The sequence below is a fragment of the Entelurus aequoreus genome, linkage group LG24, assembly GCF_033978785.1.
Source record: "Entelurus aequoreus isolate RoL-2023_Sb linkage group LG24, RoL_Eaeq_v1.1, whole genome shotgun sequence".
In the NCBI taxonomy this organism is placed as follows: Eukaryota; Metazoa; Chordata; class Actinopteri; order Syngnathiformes; family Syngnathidae; genus Entelurus; species Entelurus aequoreus.
Genome location: NC_084754.1, coordinates 4,737,370 through 4,755,678, shown reverse-complemented (window position 1 = coordinate 4,755,678; position 18,309 = coordinate 4,737,370). Strand labels below are relative to the sequence as shown.

The following is an 18,309-nucleotide window of genomic DNA, read 5'->3' as shown; positions in this document are numbered from 1 at the left end:
TTGCCTCTATCTGCGCTTTTGATGCCCAGTGCGCATGTCTGGCATTGCACGGCAGGCGGCAAACGTCACAGGTGCAGCAGAGGCAGCGTACATTTAAAGAGAGGCAGGAAGAATCACTAGGCCTGGATCAGCAGCAGCACTCTGTTGACCTAAAATTGTGTTTTTGTACAATAATATATCTTTGATCATTTAGAAATCATCAGTCAGACTCGTACATGCAAAAAATTTAAAAAAATAATTTTTTGTTAATTGCTTTTGGGGGCCCCCTGGTGGCCGCGGGGCCCTAAGCAAGCGCTTAGTACGCTTATGCCTTGGGCCGGCTCTGTTCTTTACAAGTGTATGTAAACTTTTGACCGCGACTGTATATGCATGGTTTACATATGAAAACTACCATGATGATTGGTTGGTTTACATATGATGAGTCACGATTGGCTAAGGTTTGGGCAAAACATTACGTCAGGCCAATCAGAGGCAAGATAGGGCGGGTCATGACGCTTTAAAACCAGGAAGCAAAATAAAAATACATTGCCTGCAGCAGTGACAGAAACCACATGTTTCGTTTAAATAACTATGTTTCTGCCAGGGTGAATCAATAGGACATTTGCCAGTACTTTTCTTTAATCGACATTATTTTTAACATTTTATAAACGCCCTGTTTTGTTCTGGCTCACTTGACAGTGCACAGCTGTGTGAGCAAGCCACTCAGGAAGGAGGAAGGTGATGAAAGTGTCAATAGCAATTACCCCATGCTGCTCAGCTAACAATGGCATAAATGTTACATGGGATTTCAGTCCTGGCACAAATATACAGTATGTTCACCTTTATTGCTTTTTGTTCATGTAAAGATGGAGTTTGTTGATGTCTGTTTTGTTAACAAAAGTCTTGCATTCTTCCTTTGGCCAGGTTCTTGTCATTTTACCACCGTGGTTTACGTTGCGACAGTCTTCCCATCAATCAGCATCACTCTGAGAGCAGACATTGTACAGTAAGTGATTGTTTTATTGTGTTCTTCTTGTGTATTTCTTGCCGAGGTGGGTAGAGTAGCCAGGAATTGTACTCAAGTAAGAGTACTGTTACTTTAGAGCAGGGGTCACCAACGCGGTGCCCGCGGGCACCAGGTAGCCCGTAAGGACCAGATGAGTAGCCCGCCGGCCTGTTCTAAAAATAGCTCAAATAGCAGCACTTACCAGTAATCTGCCTCTATTTTTTAAATTTTATGTATTTACTAGCAATCTGGTCTCGCTTTGCACGACATTTTTAATTCTAAGAGAGACAAAACTCAAATAGAATTTGAAAATCCAAGAAAATATTTTAAAGACTTGGTCTTCACTTGTTTAAATAAATGCATTATTTTTTTTACTTTGCTCCTTATAACTTTCAGAAAGACAATTTTAGAGAAAAAATACAACCTTAAAAATGATTTTAGGATTTTTAAACACATATACTTTTTTACCTTTTAAATTCCTTCGTCTTCTTTCCTGACAATTTAAATCAATGTTCAAGTAAAAAAAAAAATGTTTTTTATTGTAAAGAATAATAAATACATTTTAATTAAATTCTTCATTTTAGCTTCTGTTTTTTCGACGAAGAAAATTTGTGAAATATTTCTTCAAACTTATTAAGATTAAAATTCAAAAAAATTATTCTGGCAAATCTAGAAAATCTGTAGAATCAAATTTAAATCTTATTTCAAAGTCTTTTGATTTTCTTTAAAAAATTTTGTTCTGGAAAATCTAGAAGAAATAATGATTTGTCTTTGTTAGAAATATAGCTTTGTTTGTTATATATTCTAACAAAGTGTAGATTGGATTTTAACCTATTTAAAACGTTTCATCAAAATTCTAAAATTAATCTTAATCAGGAAAAATTACTAATGATGTTCCATAAATTCTTTTTTTAAGTTTTTCTCTTCTTTTTTTCGGTTGAGTTTTGAATTTTAAAGAGTCGAAATTGAAGATAAACTATGTTTCAAAATGTAATTGTCTTTTTTTTTCGTGTTTTCTCCTCTTTTAAACCGTTCAATTAAGTGTAAATATAATTAATTATTAATAATAACATAGAGTTAAAGGTAAATTGAGCAAATTGGCTATTTCTGGCAATTTATTGAAGTGTGTATCAAACTGGTAGCCCTTCGCATTAATCAGTACCCAAGAAGTAGCTCTTGGTTTCAAAAAGGTTGGTGACCCCTGCTTTAGAGATTCATTACTCAAGTAAAAGTAAGGAGTAGTCACCCAAATATTTACTTGAGTAAAAGTAAAAAGTATGTTGTGAAAAAAACTACTCAAGTACTGAGTAACTGATGAGTAACCTGTTTGTTTAATGATGACGGCAACAAATACACAAAAAAACAAAAATAACAATGAGCAAATTCAGAGCCAGGAATATCTCTTAAGCAACTAAAACAATAATATATATTAAATAATAATACATTAAAATAAAAAAAATTAAGGCAAATTGAGCCACAATAACTTAACAGCACCATAGGCTCAATAGGCATTCATTGATTGATTGAAACTTGTATTAGTAGATTGCACAGTAGAGTACATATTCCGTACAATTGACCACTAAATGGTAACACCCCAATAAGTTTTTCAACATTAATCAATTACTTAATAAATGACCAAGTTGAGGTGATCTACCTACTACCGTTCAAAAAATGTTGTGGAATAGCCTTCATTTCAAGAACAAGAATAGACTGTCGAGTTTCAGATGAAAGTTATCTTTTTCTGGCCATTTTGAGCGTTTAATTGACCCCACAAATGTGATGCTCCAGAAACTCAATCTGCTCAAAGGAAGGCCAGTTTTGTAGCTTCTGTAACGAGCTAAACTGTTTTCAGATGTGTGAACATGATTGCACAAGGGTTTTCTAATCATCAATTAGCCTTCTGAGCCAATGAGCAAACACATTGTACCATTAGAACACTGGAGTGATAGTTGCTGGAAATGGGCCTCTATACACCTATGTAGATATTGCACCAAAAACCAGACATTTGCAGCTAGAATAGTCATTTACCACATCAGCAATGTATGGAGTGTATTTCTTTCAAGTTAAGACTAGTTTAAAGTTATCTTCATTGAAAAGTACAGTGCTTTTCCTTCAAAAATAAGGACATTTCAATGTGACCCCAAACTTTTGAACGGTAGTGTATATATATATATATATATATATATATATATATATATATATATATATATATATATATATATATATATATACATACATACATACATACATACAGTATATCATTTATATTTATTTATTTTGCCGTTTTTCTTCCCATGTTAAAGGTGTTTTAATGAATATACAAGCATGTTTAACATATAGATTCCTTTCTTCCATGAAGACAGGAATATAAGTTGGTGTATTACCTGAGTCTGATGACTTGCATTGATAGGAATCAGACAGTAGTGATGATAACGTCCACGTTTTCAAATGGAGGAGAAAAAAAGTTCCTCCTTTCTGTCTAATACCACATGAAAGTGGCTGGTTTTTTGGCATCTTATTTGTCCAGCTTCCATATTCATTTTTATACACTTTACAATAAAAACATTGGCGGCAAACTCCGTAGCTTGCTAGCTTGTTTGCGCTGGCTTTCCGGAGACTCTTATTTTGTTAGCGCGGGCGCGATGGAGCGGCACTTTTATTGTGAAGACAGGAACTGTGCGGTCAGTCTTTAGGCTTTTGAGAGAGGTACGGTTGAAATAAAAAAGTGTTTTTCCTTCACACTTTTGATTGATTGATTGAGACTTTTATTAGTAGATTGCACAGTACAGTACATATTCCGTACAATTGACCACTAAATGGTAAGACCCCAATAAGTTTTTCAACTTGTTTAAGTCGGGGTCCACGTGTGACGCTCATGTGACCGCCTGGCTCTGTTTGATTGGTCCAACGTCACCAGTGACTGCATTTGATTGGTGAAACGCAGACATGCGATAGATCCTACTTTGAAGGTCTGTCTGACAAACCAAAACAAACAAAGCGTGCCTTAACAGATCGATACAAATCAGTAGCGGGCTGAATGTAGATAAATGGAGCGGAGTAAAAGTAGCGTTTCTTCTCTATAAATATACTCAAGTAAAAGTAAAAGTATGTTGCATTAAAACTACTCTTAGAAGTACAATTTATCCCAAAAGTTACTCAAGTAGATGTAACGGAGTAAATGTAGTGTGTTACTACCCACCTCTGATTTCTTGGTTACCATTTAGCAATACTGCTGCTCGCTGGATCTGTTCGCCCATTCTCCTCCACATGTCCTACACACAAAAAGGCAAACACACACAAAACTGATATGAGGGAAAGTGACAAGTCAAAAAGGAAAACAATGATTGTGGTTATGATCATTCATTTTTCATCTAAACGGGAAGATATAAACATCCCATCAATCGGCATCACTCTGAGAGCAGACATTGTACAGTAAGGGATTTTTTTTTATTGTGTTGATATTTTGTATTTCTTGTTTAGCACCTCGCAATACTGCTGCTTGCCGGATCTGCTCATCACTCAGCTTCTAAAACTTGTTGCGTATCCTCCTTATTTTCAGCCTCTAAAATACAAGGTTCAGGATCATCATTTGTCCTAAAGTAGTCGTTATTGGCTCCCCTGAAGTCTGCCATGTTTAGTGGCGTTGTTGTTGAAGGAAAAGAGCAAACTGTCCGTGAAGTAATTTCACCGCCATATGCTTAAACCAAAATACTGTAAATACTGCATGTTATTATGCATGGCACTTTTTAGAGTTCTTTATGGGTCGAAAAGGGCAAATACCATGACCGCCATTGTTAGCTGACTTTTCCTCGCATTTATTTACGAGTCAGAATGCATAAAAAAATTCATTAATGTAAAAATGTAAAACAAACGTGTTCTTGTCTCACAGTATTATGAACGATAAGCAAAATGTTTTAAAAAATTGTTAAAAAAAAGAAAACAATGATTAGGATCAAAAAATAAATCCACTTTACCTTGTCGGGTTCATTCTTGGCGTACATCTGAGGGGAGGGGGAGAATTTTGTTTTCTTTAACATTTTCTCTTCTTTCTTAGCAGACTAAAAGTAGAGCAATGATGGCAGCATAATTGAGGGAAATGGAGATCAAAGGCATTTTAATGAATAATAGTTGGGAACATTTAATAATTACAGTATGTATATGTCTATAAATATATATATATAGACTACAGGTTCATCTCAACAAGCCTGTTTCGTGGTAAACCACTCATCTACTCAGGAGAGTGGTTTACCACGAAACAGGCTACCGGTATATATATAGACTGGTCTGCCTGTAGTCCAGACCTGTCTCCCATTGAAAATGTGTGGCGCATTATGACGCCTAAAATACCACAACGGAGACCCCCGGACTGTTGAACAACTTAAGCTGTACATCAAGCAAGAATGGGAAGGAATTCCAGCTGAAAAGCTTCAAAAATTGGTCTCCTCAGTTTCTAAACATTTACTGAGTGTTGTCAAAAGGAAAGGCCATGTAACACAGTGGTAAAAATGCCCCTGTGACAACTTGTTTGCAATGTGTTGCTGCCATTAAATTAGGATTCTTTATTTGCAAAAAGAAAATACTTTTCTCAGTTCCAATATTAAATATTGAGGGGTTTCCTCAATCCTCAGGATTGAGGAAACCCCTCACGAAACAGGCCTGTAGAGATGAAATAGTCTTGTGATTTTTCCCCCCCACACACACACACACATATATATATATATATATATATATATATATATATATATATATATATATATATATATATATATATATATATATATATATATATATATATATATATATATATATATATATATATATATATATATATATATTTACGGTAACACTTTCGTATGGGGAACATATTCTAAGTAACAAAGACTTAATTTACAGTTATTTGGACACTAGGGGAACATATAAGGGTTAGGGTTACTAATAAGCAATAATTCTGAGGATATTGAGGGAAGACTCTTAGTTAATGGCTTACTGGTTGTATAATGCAGAATAAGGCATTAATAAGTACTTAATAATGACTAATTAAGAGCCAATATGTTACTAATTTGTATGTTGATAAGCAACTAATTAATGGTGATTATGTTCCCCATACTAAAGTGTTACCATATATATATATATATATATATATATATATATATATATATATATATATATATATATATATATATATATATATATATATATATATATATATATATATATATATATATATATATATATATTAGGGCTGTGAATCTTTGGGTGTCCCACGATTCGATTCAAAATTGATTCTTGGAGTCACGATTCGATTCAAAATCGATTTTTTTTCAATTCAACACGATTCTCGATTCAAAAACGATTTTATTTTTTATTTTTTTTATTTTTTATTTTTTTATTTTTTTATGAAAACAATACACAACAATATCATAATAATGCAATAACATTTCAAAATCAAACCCGACCCAGCAACATTTAGAATAGCAATAAACAGAGCAATTGAGGAGACACAAACATGACACGGAACAATCTAAAAGTAGTGAGACAAAAAGGAATATTATCAAAAACAGTATCAATATTAGTAACAATTTCAACATAGCAGTGATTAAAAATCCCTCATTGATATTATCATTACAAACATTAATAATAAAAAAAAAAAAAAAAAAAATGAACAATAGTGTCACAGTGGCTTACAGTTGCCTCGCATCTCATAAAGTAAATGTCAATCAATCAATCAATCAATGTTTATTTATATAGCCCTAAATCACAAGTGTCTCAAAGGGCTGTACAAGCCACAACGACATCCTCGGTACAGAGCCCACATACGGGCAAGGAAAACTCACCCCAGTGGGACGTCAATGTGAATGACTATGAGAAACCTTGGAGAGGACCGCATATGTGGGTAACCCCCCCCCCCCCCTCTAGGGGAGACCGAAAGCAATGGATGTCGAGTGGGTCTGACATAATATTGTGAAAGTCCAACACATCAGCGAAAGTCCAGTCCATAGTGGGGCCAACAGGAACCATCCCGAGCGGAGACGGGTCAGCAGCGTAGAGATGTCCCCATCTGATGAACAGGCTAGCGGTCCACCCCGGGTTGGGAGCAGAGTAGAAAAGAAAAGAAACGGCAGATCAACTGGTCTAAAAAGGGAGTCTATTTAAAGACTAGAGTATACAAATGAGTTTTAAGATGAGACTTAAATGCTTCTACTGAGGTAGCATCTCTAACTTTTACCGGGAGGGCATTCCATAGTATTGGAGCCCGAATAGAAAACGCTCTATAGCCCGCAGACTTTTTTTGGGCTCTGGGAATCACTAATAAGCCGGAGTTCTTTGAACGCAGATTTCTTGCCGGGACATATGGTACAATACAATCGGCAAGATAGGCAGGAGCTTTACCGTGTAGTATTTTATACGTAAGTAGTAAAACCTTAAAGTCGCATCTTAGGTGCACAGGAAGCCAGTGCAAGTGAGCCAGTATAGGCGTAATATGATCAAACTTTCTTGTTTTTGTCAAAAGTCTAGCAGCCGCATTTTGTACCAACTGTAATCTTTTAATGCTAGACATAGGGAGACCCGAAAATAAAACGTTACAGTAATCGAGACGAGATGTAACGAACGCATGGATAATGATCTCAGCATTGCTTGTGGACAAAATGGAACAAATTTTAGCGATATTACGGAGATGAAAGAAGGCCGTTTTAGTAACACTCTTAATGTGTGACTCAAACGAGAGAGTTGGGTCGAAGATAATACCCAGATTCTTTACCGAGTCGCCTTGTTTAATTGTTTGGTTGTCAAATGTTAAGGTGGTATTATTAAATAGATGTCGGTGTTGAGCAGTACCGATAATCAGCATTTCCGTTTTCTTAGCGTTGAGTTGCAAAAAGTTAGCGGACATCCATTGTTTAATTTCATTAAGACACGCCTCCAGCTGACTACAGTCCGGCGTGTTGGTCAGCTTTAGGGGCATGTAGAGTTGAGTGTCATCAGCATAACAGTGAAAGCTAACACCGTACTTGCGTATGATGTCACCTAGCGGCAGCATGTAAATACTAAAGAGTGCAGGGCCAAGAACCGAACCCTGGGGAACTCCGCACGTTACCTTAACATAGTCCGAGGTCACATTGTTATGGGAGACACACTGCATCCTGTCACTAAGATAAGAGTTAAACCAAGACAAGGCTAAGTCTGACATCCCAATACGCGTTTTGATACGCTCTAATAAAATATTATGATCAACAGTATCGAAAGCGGCGCTAAGATCAAGAAGCAGCAACATAGATGAAGCATCAGAATCCATCGTTAGCAATAGATCATTAGTCATTTTTGCGAGGGCTGTCTCCGTAGAGTGATTTGCCCTGAAACCGGATTGAAAAGGTTCACAGAGATTGTTAGACGCTAAGTGTTCATTTAGCTGCTGTGCGACAATTTTTTCGAGGATTTTCGAGATAAACGGAAGGTGGGACACCGGCCGGTAGTTTACCAGGAGATCAGGATCGAGGTTAGGTCTTTTGAGTAGAGGATGAATAACCGCTTTTTTGAATGCTAGGGGAACAGTGCCAGAGGAAAGTGATAAGTTTATAATATTTAACACTGATGGACCTAATAATACAAAAAGCTCCCAGGAATTGGGTCAAGTAAACATGTTGTTTGTTTTGTCCCATTTACACATTTTGACAATTCCTCCAATGTTATTTCATCAAAGAGAGAGAAACTATTTTGGAGGGCGGCATCCGTCGTATATACAGTCGTATTTGTGTTAATAGAACCCAGTTGTAGCTGAGATGCATTGTCTTTAATCTCTATTCTAATGACTTCAATTTTCTTATTAAAGAAATTCATAAAGTCATCTGCTGAGTGGGTGGAGCTACTGGGAGGAGTCCCTTGTTGGGTTAGCGATGCTACTGTACTAAACAGAAATTTAGGATCATTTTTGTTGAGGTGGATGAGATTTGAGTAATATTTAGCTTTAGCTGAGGTAAGCATGCGTTTATAAGTTATTAAACTATCACACCATGCTTGATGGAAAACCTCAAGTTTAGTCGCACGCCATTTGCGTTCCAGCTTTCTACATGATAATTTCTGGGCTTTAGTTTCTTCTGTAAACCATGGGGTACGCCTTTTAGGGGCCCTTTTTAGCTTTAGCGGTGCTACACTATCAATGGTGTCGCGCAGGGCGTCATTAAAGTTGTTAGTGAGGTTATCAATAGAGCCCACATAATTTGGGAATGGTGCCATTACCGAAGGCAGTAGGTCAGTAAGAGTCGTCGTTGTGGCAGCATTAATGTTGCGGCTGCTACAGTAGTTATTATTATTATTATTATTAGTTTGTTGACAATGAGTCAGAACTTCGAATTTTATAAGGGAATGATCGGACATTACTTTAGTGTACGGGAGTATCGTAACTTTAGAGGTGGTGACACCCCTGACAAGCACTAGATCTATCGTATTACCGTTGCGATGCGTGGGTTCATTTATTATTTGTGTAAGACCACAGCTATCAATTATAGTCTGGAGCGCCACGCATGGAGGGTCCGATGGGGTATTCATATGGATATTAAAGTCCCCCATTATGATTATATTGTCGGCGTGCGTCACTAGATCAGCAACAAACTCTGAGAATTCACTGATGAAGTCCGAATAGGGCCCAGGGGGGCGGTAGATAACAGCCAGGTGGAGAGGCAGCGGTGTGACAAACCTCAAAGTGAGCACCTCAAACGAGTTATATTTATTATTTAGGTTAGGTGTAAGATTATAGTTTTCATTGTATATTAGTGCGAAATCCCCTCCCCTTTTAAGAGGTCGGGCAACATGTGTATTGGTATAGTTAGGAGGAGATGCCTCAATGAGCGCAAAAAAATCGTCTGGTTTGAGCCAGGTCTCGGCGAGACCAATGACGTCAAGTTTGTTGTCTCTAATGACTTCATTAACTAATAACGTTTTGGAAGATGATGATCTTATGTTTAAAAAGGCCATATTATAGGTAGTGGGCTGTTTTGAGGATTGTTTATTGAAATGATCCGAAGTAGCAATATTAATAATGTTGCGTTTATTATGCGTATTGCACTTTAAATAGTTTCGACCATATCTAGGAATTGATACGACGGGGATATTCAGATTGTTTGCTTGATGTTGCGATAAACTGAACGCATCATAGTTAGCTACCTCAGTACAATGTATGTCTGCCTCTGACACGATCACATAAGAAAAAACATTATGTGAGTTGTGTTTTATTCTAAGAGAATTGCTATGTGTGCAGGGATTATCCAGCCTGACGCCGGCTAGTTCTAGTTTAAATGGCTTCTTACCCGGAGACTCCACGCTTCTTTGGTTAGCTTTTCTCTTTGTTGTTAGCCCCGCTTGGCATCCCCGCTTCTGCTTCCGCTCGCACCGCTTATGTCGTCTCCATTGGCGGTCACCGCTAGCACTTGACTCCGCTGCTACAAAGGCCGCTCGATGTAGCCCACGAAGTATTCCCATGCTAGCGAGGAGGTCCACCGTACATGCATCTTTCAGTCTATAACGACCCGATCCATCCACATCCAGAATTGTCTGTCGGTCGTATGTGATCACAGAGTGTTCACGCTTTGAGCCAGCCATGAAATTGACAGAAATGATGGGTGTTTTTTGCCAAATCGCTCTACACTCCCAAGAGCATTAGTGAGCCGCAGCATTCCCATGCGCCGCCATCTTGTCAAATGTCTAATGATAATGTCAATGAGGGATTTTTAATCACTGCTATGTTGAAATTGTAACTAATATTGATACTGTTGTTGATAATATTCATTTTTGTTTCACTACTTTTGGTATGTTCTGTGTCGTGTTTGTGTCTCCTCTCAATTGCTCTGTTTATTGCAGTTCTGAGTGTTGCTGGGTCGGGTTTGGTTTTGGAATTGGATTGCATTGTTATGGTATTGCTGTGTATTGTTTGGTTGGATTGATTAATTAAAAAAATAAAAAATAAAAAATAAACTTTTTTTTTTATAAATAATAATTTTTTTTTAAAAAATCGATTTTTAAAAAAATGAGAATCGATTCTGAATCGCACAACGTGAGAATCGCGATTCGAATTCGAATCGATTTTTCCCCACACCCCTAATATATATATATATATATATATATATATATATATATATATATATATATATATATATATATATATATATATATATACAAACAAATACCGAAAATAGGCTTTAACAAAAAAACTAGGCGAGTTTAAAATCCTTAGTTAAAAATTATCACAGATAAAAAGTCAGCTGGGATAGAAAAAAAAAAGAATGGGGGTAATGAACTTCATAATTTTATAATGAGATCAACACTTTTGGCAAGACTTTTGGTTCATCTGCAATCATGCTTAAAGTCATATTTTGTCAATATTTAGTCAAATCAATATTTAGCCAACTCAAATTAACATTTGCTACACTAAACCTGACAAGCTTGGACTGCAATATTTAGCATCGTGCATTGTGTGTGTATTTGTGTGAGTCAGCTTTTTCATCGCCACTTCTTGACAGTGGGCTGTCAGAATCCACTGACAGACTTGCACCGACGTGCATAATGAATGAACACACACACACACACGCACACACGCACACACAAACACACACATTCCTGAAAGTTCCTCAGTATTCCAAACTGTGCTTTTCATGTCGGTTCTTCCCTTTTGTCTTTGACTTCACTTTATTTCAGCCTTTTTTGTGTGTGTTTCGGTAACATGTGTACTATTTGTGTGTGTGTGTGTGTGTGTGTGTGTGTGTGTGTGTGTGTGTGTGTGTGTGTGTGTGTGTGTGTGTGTGTGTGTGTGTGTGTGTGTGTGTGTGTGTGTGTGTGTGTGTGTGTGTGTGTGTGTGTGTGTGTACCTGTATTTCTACCCTTCTTGGGACATCAACAAGGAAAAGTGCCTTCCATATGAGTTAGGACATAAATCATGGTCCCAATACGGAAAACCATTGCATCTAATAGAGAATGTCTCATTTGCACCCATGGTGGTGAAATCTATCAAAATTAAGGGTGGTCCCAAAAAGGAAGGATTTTTCAAATTGAATGCGTATCGGTTTTAAAAGTGCTCCCCCTCTGGTCAACATATGAAATAACAAGTGTGTGTAAGCATTTGAAGTGCTCCCCCTCTGGTGAACATATGAAATAACAAGTGTTTGTCAAAATTTGAAGTGCTCCCCCTCTGGTCAACATATGAAATAACAAGTGTTTGTAAAAAAAATTGAAGTGCTCCCCCTCTGGTCAACATATGAAATAACAAGTGTTTGTAAAAAAAAAAATTGAAGTGCTCCCCCTCTGGTGAACATATGAAATAACAAGTGTTTGTCAAAATTTGAAGTGCGCCCTCTCTGGTCAACATATGAAATAACAAGTGTGTGTAAGCATTTGAAGTGCTCCCCCTCTGGTGAACATATGAAATAACAAGTGTTTGTCAAAATTTGAAGTGCTCCCCCTCTGGTCAACATATGAAATAACAAGTGTTGGTAAAAAAAAAAATTGAAGTGCTCCCCCTCTGGTGAACATATGAAATAACAAGTGTTTGTCAAAATTTGAAGTGTGCCCTCTCTGGTCAACATATGAAATAACAAGTGTTTGTCAAAATTTGAAGTGCGCCCTCTCTGGTCAACATATGAAATAACAAGTGTTTGTAAAAAAATTGAAGTGCTCCCCCTCTGGCCAACATATGTAATAACAAGTGTGTGTAAGAAATTGAAATGTGCCCCCTAATTTAAAAAAAAAAAAATAAAAAAAATAAAATTGGTAGCACCCCCTGCCACCCCAATAGGGACAAGTGGTGCAAAATGGATGGATGGATGGATGTATATAGAGACATGCTGTAATAACTTGAAGTAAGTAATGAAGATTAAAAACCAATTACAAACAAACATTCTGAAATAAAAAAAATTAACTAAAATCTTACCTTTTTTTATATTTGCATAGTATGTATATATTGTTAATGTTGTAAATACACATCTTGATATATCTAGAAAGCGTGGTCCTTAAAGAGGTAGGCATTTTTCGGAGGTCTCAAGAAGGTAACAAATACAAGAGTGTGTGTGTGTGTGTGTGTGTGTGTGTGTGTGTGTGTGTGTGTGTGTGTGTGTGTGTGTGTGTGTGTGTGTGTGTGAGAGAGAGAAAAGACAGCTGTGCATCACCGATCTTCCTTCCCTTCCTGTGGACAGTTCACACTGTGCAGGTGTGCGCCCATTCTCCTCCACATGTCCTACACACAAAAAAGCAAACACACACAAAACTGATATGAGGGAAGGTGACAAGTCAAAAAGGGGGGAAAAAAAGCCAGTAGAAATAATGAAAATGTAAAATAAAGACTGTAGTTCGTAGTTCTACATACATTCTGTCAGGATGATGCTCCTAATCTCAGACTCAATATGTGCTTGATTTCGAGTTTATGAAATCTAGCTATGTGCACATGGACACATTTTATCAGATTGAAAGCCTAACCGGTGATGTGTATTTCTGGTCTTGTCATCCTCGGCTGGATCAAAAGAGACGTCGGAGACGCTTTACTGAACCAAAAGTTGCTTTATTACAAGCGAGTGTCATTATACAGGACTGCAGTACCTGGAGGAGGTCAAGTCCAAAAAAAAAATCAGGCACCCCTAACTTGGAGAAGCCAAACCATCATTTTTATATCCCTCCTTTCTGTCTCTGGGTGTGTGCTAAGTCAGGACAGCACACCCTGACCATAGATGGAGATGTTCGTGTGTAAGTGTCTGGAAAACAACTGCTTTAAGTCATAACTTAAGTGTTGACGTCGAGCTAGACAGGAAGTCTCTTCTCAAGGATAGGGCTATCACCTTTGCATTCCAAAGTCCCAATTAGGGCCTCTTTTCTATGAGAAGTGATCCAATCCACCTGCGAATGTCAAACTAAGGGGCCTTATCTTATTATGAAATATGAAAGACCACTATTTAATTAAACTTGGTGGTTTGTTTTCTCCTTCACCATATGCAAAACATAATTTGACTTAGTTACTTCACTTCATGTAAACACGCCATTCGGAATATTCTGGCCCGATCACACACGTTTGGATCAAAATTTCATTCCGATCGAAACGGGTGGTTCAAGCCAAAAGTCATTCGGATTGTCGCACATGAAAAACACTTATTTCGTAATTTCGGGTTAGAATTATCCTTACTGCGCATGTCTTTGATGTCAGCCATTTTGGTGGTGGAGCGGGGACTAAATTCAATAGTCTCGGAATGAAGCGATTGTCTTGCTGCTGACTAGCAAGACTAGCAAAAACAAAAGTATGGTCTGGAGTGTCATGTGTCGATGTAACAATAAAAGAAGGGATCCAGTCGTCGTCTAACGAGCTGTTTTATTTACGACGTTACTAACAGTGCTAACTGCCAGCCTCCGACACATACACAGAATGTCGTAACATGAAGTCGCGCCGCAACCCGTACATAATCACAACATAAAAAGCACAGAACAGCTTCATTTCAAAAAGAGAGGTAAAAAAAAAGTAGTGAACAGAAGGCAAAAAATTACAAATAAATATCGTGATAAAATTGAACAAACAGAAATGCACTAAGCCATGTTTGTTTACAATGGAAGTCACTGCTTTTTCTGAACCTGCAGTGAGGGAACTCATCCAAAAGATGGCGCCACAGCAGAAATAATAACACACTTTTCCGTTGATGTTACGTTCTGTGCGTGTCGAAGTAAATTATTCCGGTTTTAACGTGTGATGCATGAAAATGCTCGTCTTAATAAGATCATTTTTTTCAGGGTCCATGTACACATTGTAATATTGTAATCCGAATGATGATCAGATTAAATAAATGTTGTCCATGCTCACAATGTAAGTAATTAACAACACAATTAGTGTACACCAGACCTGGGCAGCTTAAGGCCGGGGGGCTAACTGCCAGCCTCCGACACATACACAGAATGTCGTAACATGAAGTCGCGCCGCAACCCGTACATAATCACAACATAAAAAGCACAGAACAGCTTCATTTCAAAAAGAGAGGTAAAACAAAAGTAGTGAACAGAAGGCAAAAAAATGACAAATACTGTGATAAAATTGAACAAGCAGAAATGCACTAAGCCATGTTTGCTTACAATGGAAGTCACTGCTTTTTCTGCACCTGCAGTGAGGGAACTCATCCAAAAGATGGCGCCATAGCAGAAATAATAACACACTTTTCCGTTGATGTTACGGTCTGTGCGTGTCGAAGTAAATTATTCCGGTTTTAACGTGTGATGCATGAAAATGCTCGTCATAATAAGATCATTTTTTTCAGGGTCCATGTACACATTGTAATATTGTAATCCGAATGATGATCAGATTAAATAAATGTTGTCCATGCTCACAATGTAAGTAATTAACAACACAATTAGTGTACACCAGACCTGGGCAGATTAAGGCCGGGGGGCCTTAATCTGGCCCACCGGACATTCCCAAATAATTTTTTTTAGATTTTTAAGATGGAAACTGTAGCTGCTATTATGATGTGCAGTGATGTCAAATGACCGTAAGTCTTGAACTATACATAGTATTTCAATGGTTGCAATCTGCGCTTTTGCATGATATACTAGTTACTATAGTAATCTAATTAGTTACTATGGTAATCTAATTAGTTACCGTATTTTCCGCACCATAAGCCGCACCTAAAAACCACAATTTTTCTCAAAAGCTGACAGTGCGGCTAATAACCCGGTGCGCCTTATATATGGATTAATATTAATATTCATTTTCATAAAGTTTAGGTCTCGCAACTACGGTAAACAGCCGCCATCTTTTTTCCCCGTAGAAGAGGAAGCGCTTCTTCTTCTACGGTAAGCAACCGCCCCATAGAAGAGGAAGCGCTTCTTCTTCTACGGTAAGCAACCGCCCCATAGAAGAGGAAGCGCTTCTTCTTCTACGGTAAGCAACCGCCCCATAGAAGAGGAAGCGCTTCTTCTTCTACTGTTAGCAACCGCCAAGGTGAGCTCCCGCCCCCGTGGAAGAGGAAGCGCTTCTTCTTCTACTGTAAGCAACCGCACCCGCCCCCGTAGAAGAAGAAGCGCATGGATATTACGTTTCATTTCATTTGTGTGTTTCTGTAAAGACCACAAAATGTCTCCTACTAAGAGACACGCGTACAAGGTTCCACTGACTTTTGATATTCATGTGAACCGCACTGTGGATACAACGGGAACACGTACGGTGAATATTCGCACCACAGGGAATGAGAAGTCGTCTTCACCGTGGTGCTAGCTTGCCATGCTAACGGCCAGAAACTTCCACCCATGGTGATATTCAAAAGGAAGACCTTGCCAAAAGAGAACTTTCCAGCCGGCGTCATCATAAAAGCTAACTCGAAGGGATGGATGGATGAAGAAAAGATGAGCGAGTGGTTGATAGACGTTTACGCGAAGACACCGGGTGACTTTTTTCACACAGCTACGTCCCTGTTGATCTACGACTGCATGCGCGTCCACATCACAGATGGTGTCAAAAAACAAGTGAAGCACACCGAAGAAGAATAATTCGATGGATTTGTGGATGAGGAATAACTTCAGAAAGTGAGCTTTAAATGTTTATTTTGTGTGTTGTGTGACATTAACGTTCGAGCAACGTTGAGTTATTGATGTTGCTATTGCTCTGCACTATTTTGAGTGTTACTATTTTTGTGATTGCACATTTGCACATTACATTTTGGGAGTGAACCGAGTTGTTAGAACGCTGGTTTGTGATATACTATTAAAGTTTGACTGACCTATCTGACTGTTTTGTTGACATTCCCTTTAGCGTAGCGTAGGTGCGGCTAATAGCACGGGGCGGCTAATAGGTAAACAAAGTTTTGAAATATGCCGTTCATAGAACGTGCGGCTAATAACACGGGGCGGCTTATGGTGCGGAAAATACGGTACTATGGTAATCTAAGTCACAACAGCTCAGATGAGACACCAAGCAGTGTGGGTGGGGAGTGTTTCCACAGAGCGTTTCCACAGAGTGTTTCCAGAGCGGCCAGCCTGAAATGCGGAAGGACATTTTTACAACAAATTTCTAAAGCTTAGTGATGAATCAGATTGTAGGTGGTTTTTTTTTTTTTTTACCCTTCGCTGTTTGTTGCATTCTTGTTGTGTTTTGCTTGATTGTAAAATATGTGGATGGAGAGGGGGTGTGAGGTTCATATGTTGTCAATATTCAGTGTTTTATCGTTCATAGTTAATATTGTAAATCCCACATTCTTTATTTTCATGTACATTTTGACTGTCTTACAGAAAAAAAAATGTAAATTCCATTTTGTTTTTCAGGCGGTCTGTCATAACATTTTTAGCATTCAATCAGACATTATTGTGAGGTTTTGTATTAGTGTTCCTAAAAATAGATATTCCGGCCCCCAGACACATTTTTTTCTCAAAATAATTGCCCAGGCCCCGGTGTACACGGAACACGTTTATGCTGATGCTCTTCAGACTGGATATTTGACAGCGGTTCTTGAAGTCACCGAAATCAAACCCCAAACTAGCCATTGTTTGCACATGTAATTGTGAACTTGGCCAGAGACAAGAGGAGAATGTGGGATAATAAAGGAATATGCAATCAAAGCAGTTTGCTGACATTAGTTTCCTTTATTTAAAAGTGTTTTTTATTGAATGTCTCGTGTCACAGTTGCACATGGTTGCGGTTGGTGTGATGTCGGGATGCAGAGAAGACAGTAACAAGTCCTTTCGGGAAAAGAGGAAGCACCAGCGTGACGAAAGAGGCAGATGACAGGTGAGCAACAAAAAAAAATGCAACAAAACAAAGCAAAGCATGAAAAGGTACAACATGAACAATTCGACAAGGAACTAGTGTTGTAAGAAAGGCGCCATTGATTTGTGATCAAAGGCAGGTGTATCCCCTGATCTCTCATCAAGAGCAGGTGTGTACGTAAGCGTTTAGAACCGGAGGTGAAGTCACAAGCAAGACAGACCAAAACCAGGAAGAGGCACCAAAATTAGAGCGCTGTGCAGGAACTAACAAAAAGTGAAAAAAGATCATGACTACGGACAATAAAGCTTTTGTACATGTGGAAATAATTTTTCGGTCCAAAAAAATAAATATCGGGTGCATTTATTGTGGTCAAATCCAGGTCTTTACGTTCATGCCTTTATTTTGAAGCTTAAATTGTACTAAACAGGAAGTCACTATGTACACGTTTTAATGCGTTGTAAACCAGACAGTAGTGATGTTGCTGTTGAAATTACTCTTTTGAATGTCAGCTGTCGACGTCAACGTATGTTAACGAGACTTAAGTCGACTTGATGAGTTGGTAATAATAATGATAATAATAAAATAGTGATAGTAAATATAATAACTACATGAGGCA

At 37.9% G+C, this 18,309-nt stretch overlaps 1 long non-coding RNA gene across 1 annotated transcript; it reads left to right on the top strand.

The window, feature by feature from the left end:
- Positions 1–547: 547 nt before the first annotated feature.
- LOC133642007 (uncharacterized) lies at positions 548–17,944 on the top strand. The gene is made up of 4 exons (XR_009824371.1): positions 548–809; positions 904–985; positions 17,610–17,714; positions 17,829–17,944. It is a non-coding gene; the product is annotated as an uncharacterized LOC133642007 (long non-coding RNA).
- Positions 17,945–18,309: the final 365 nt, after the last annotated feature.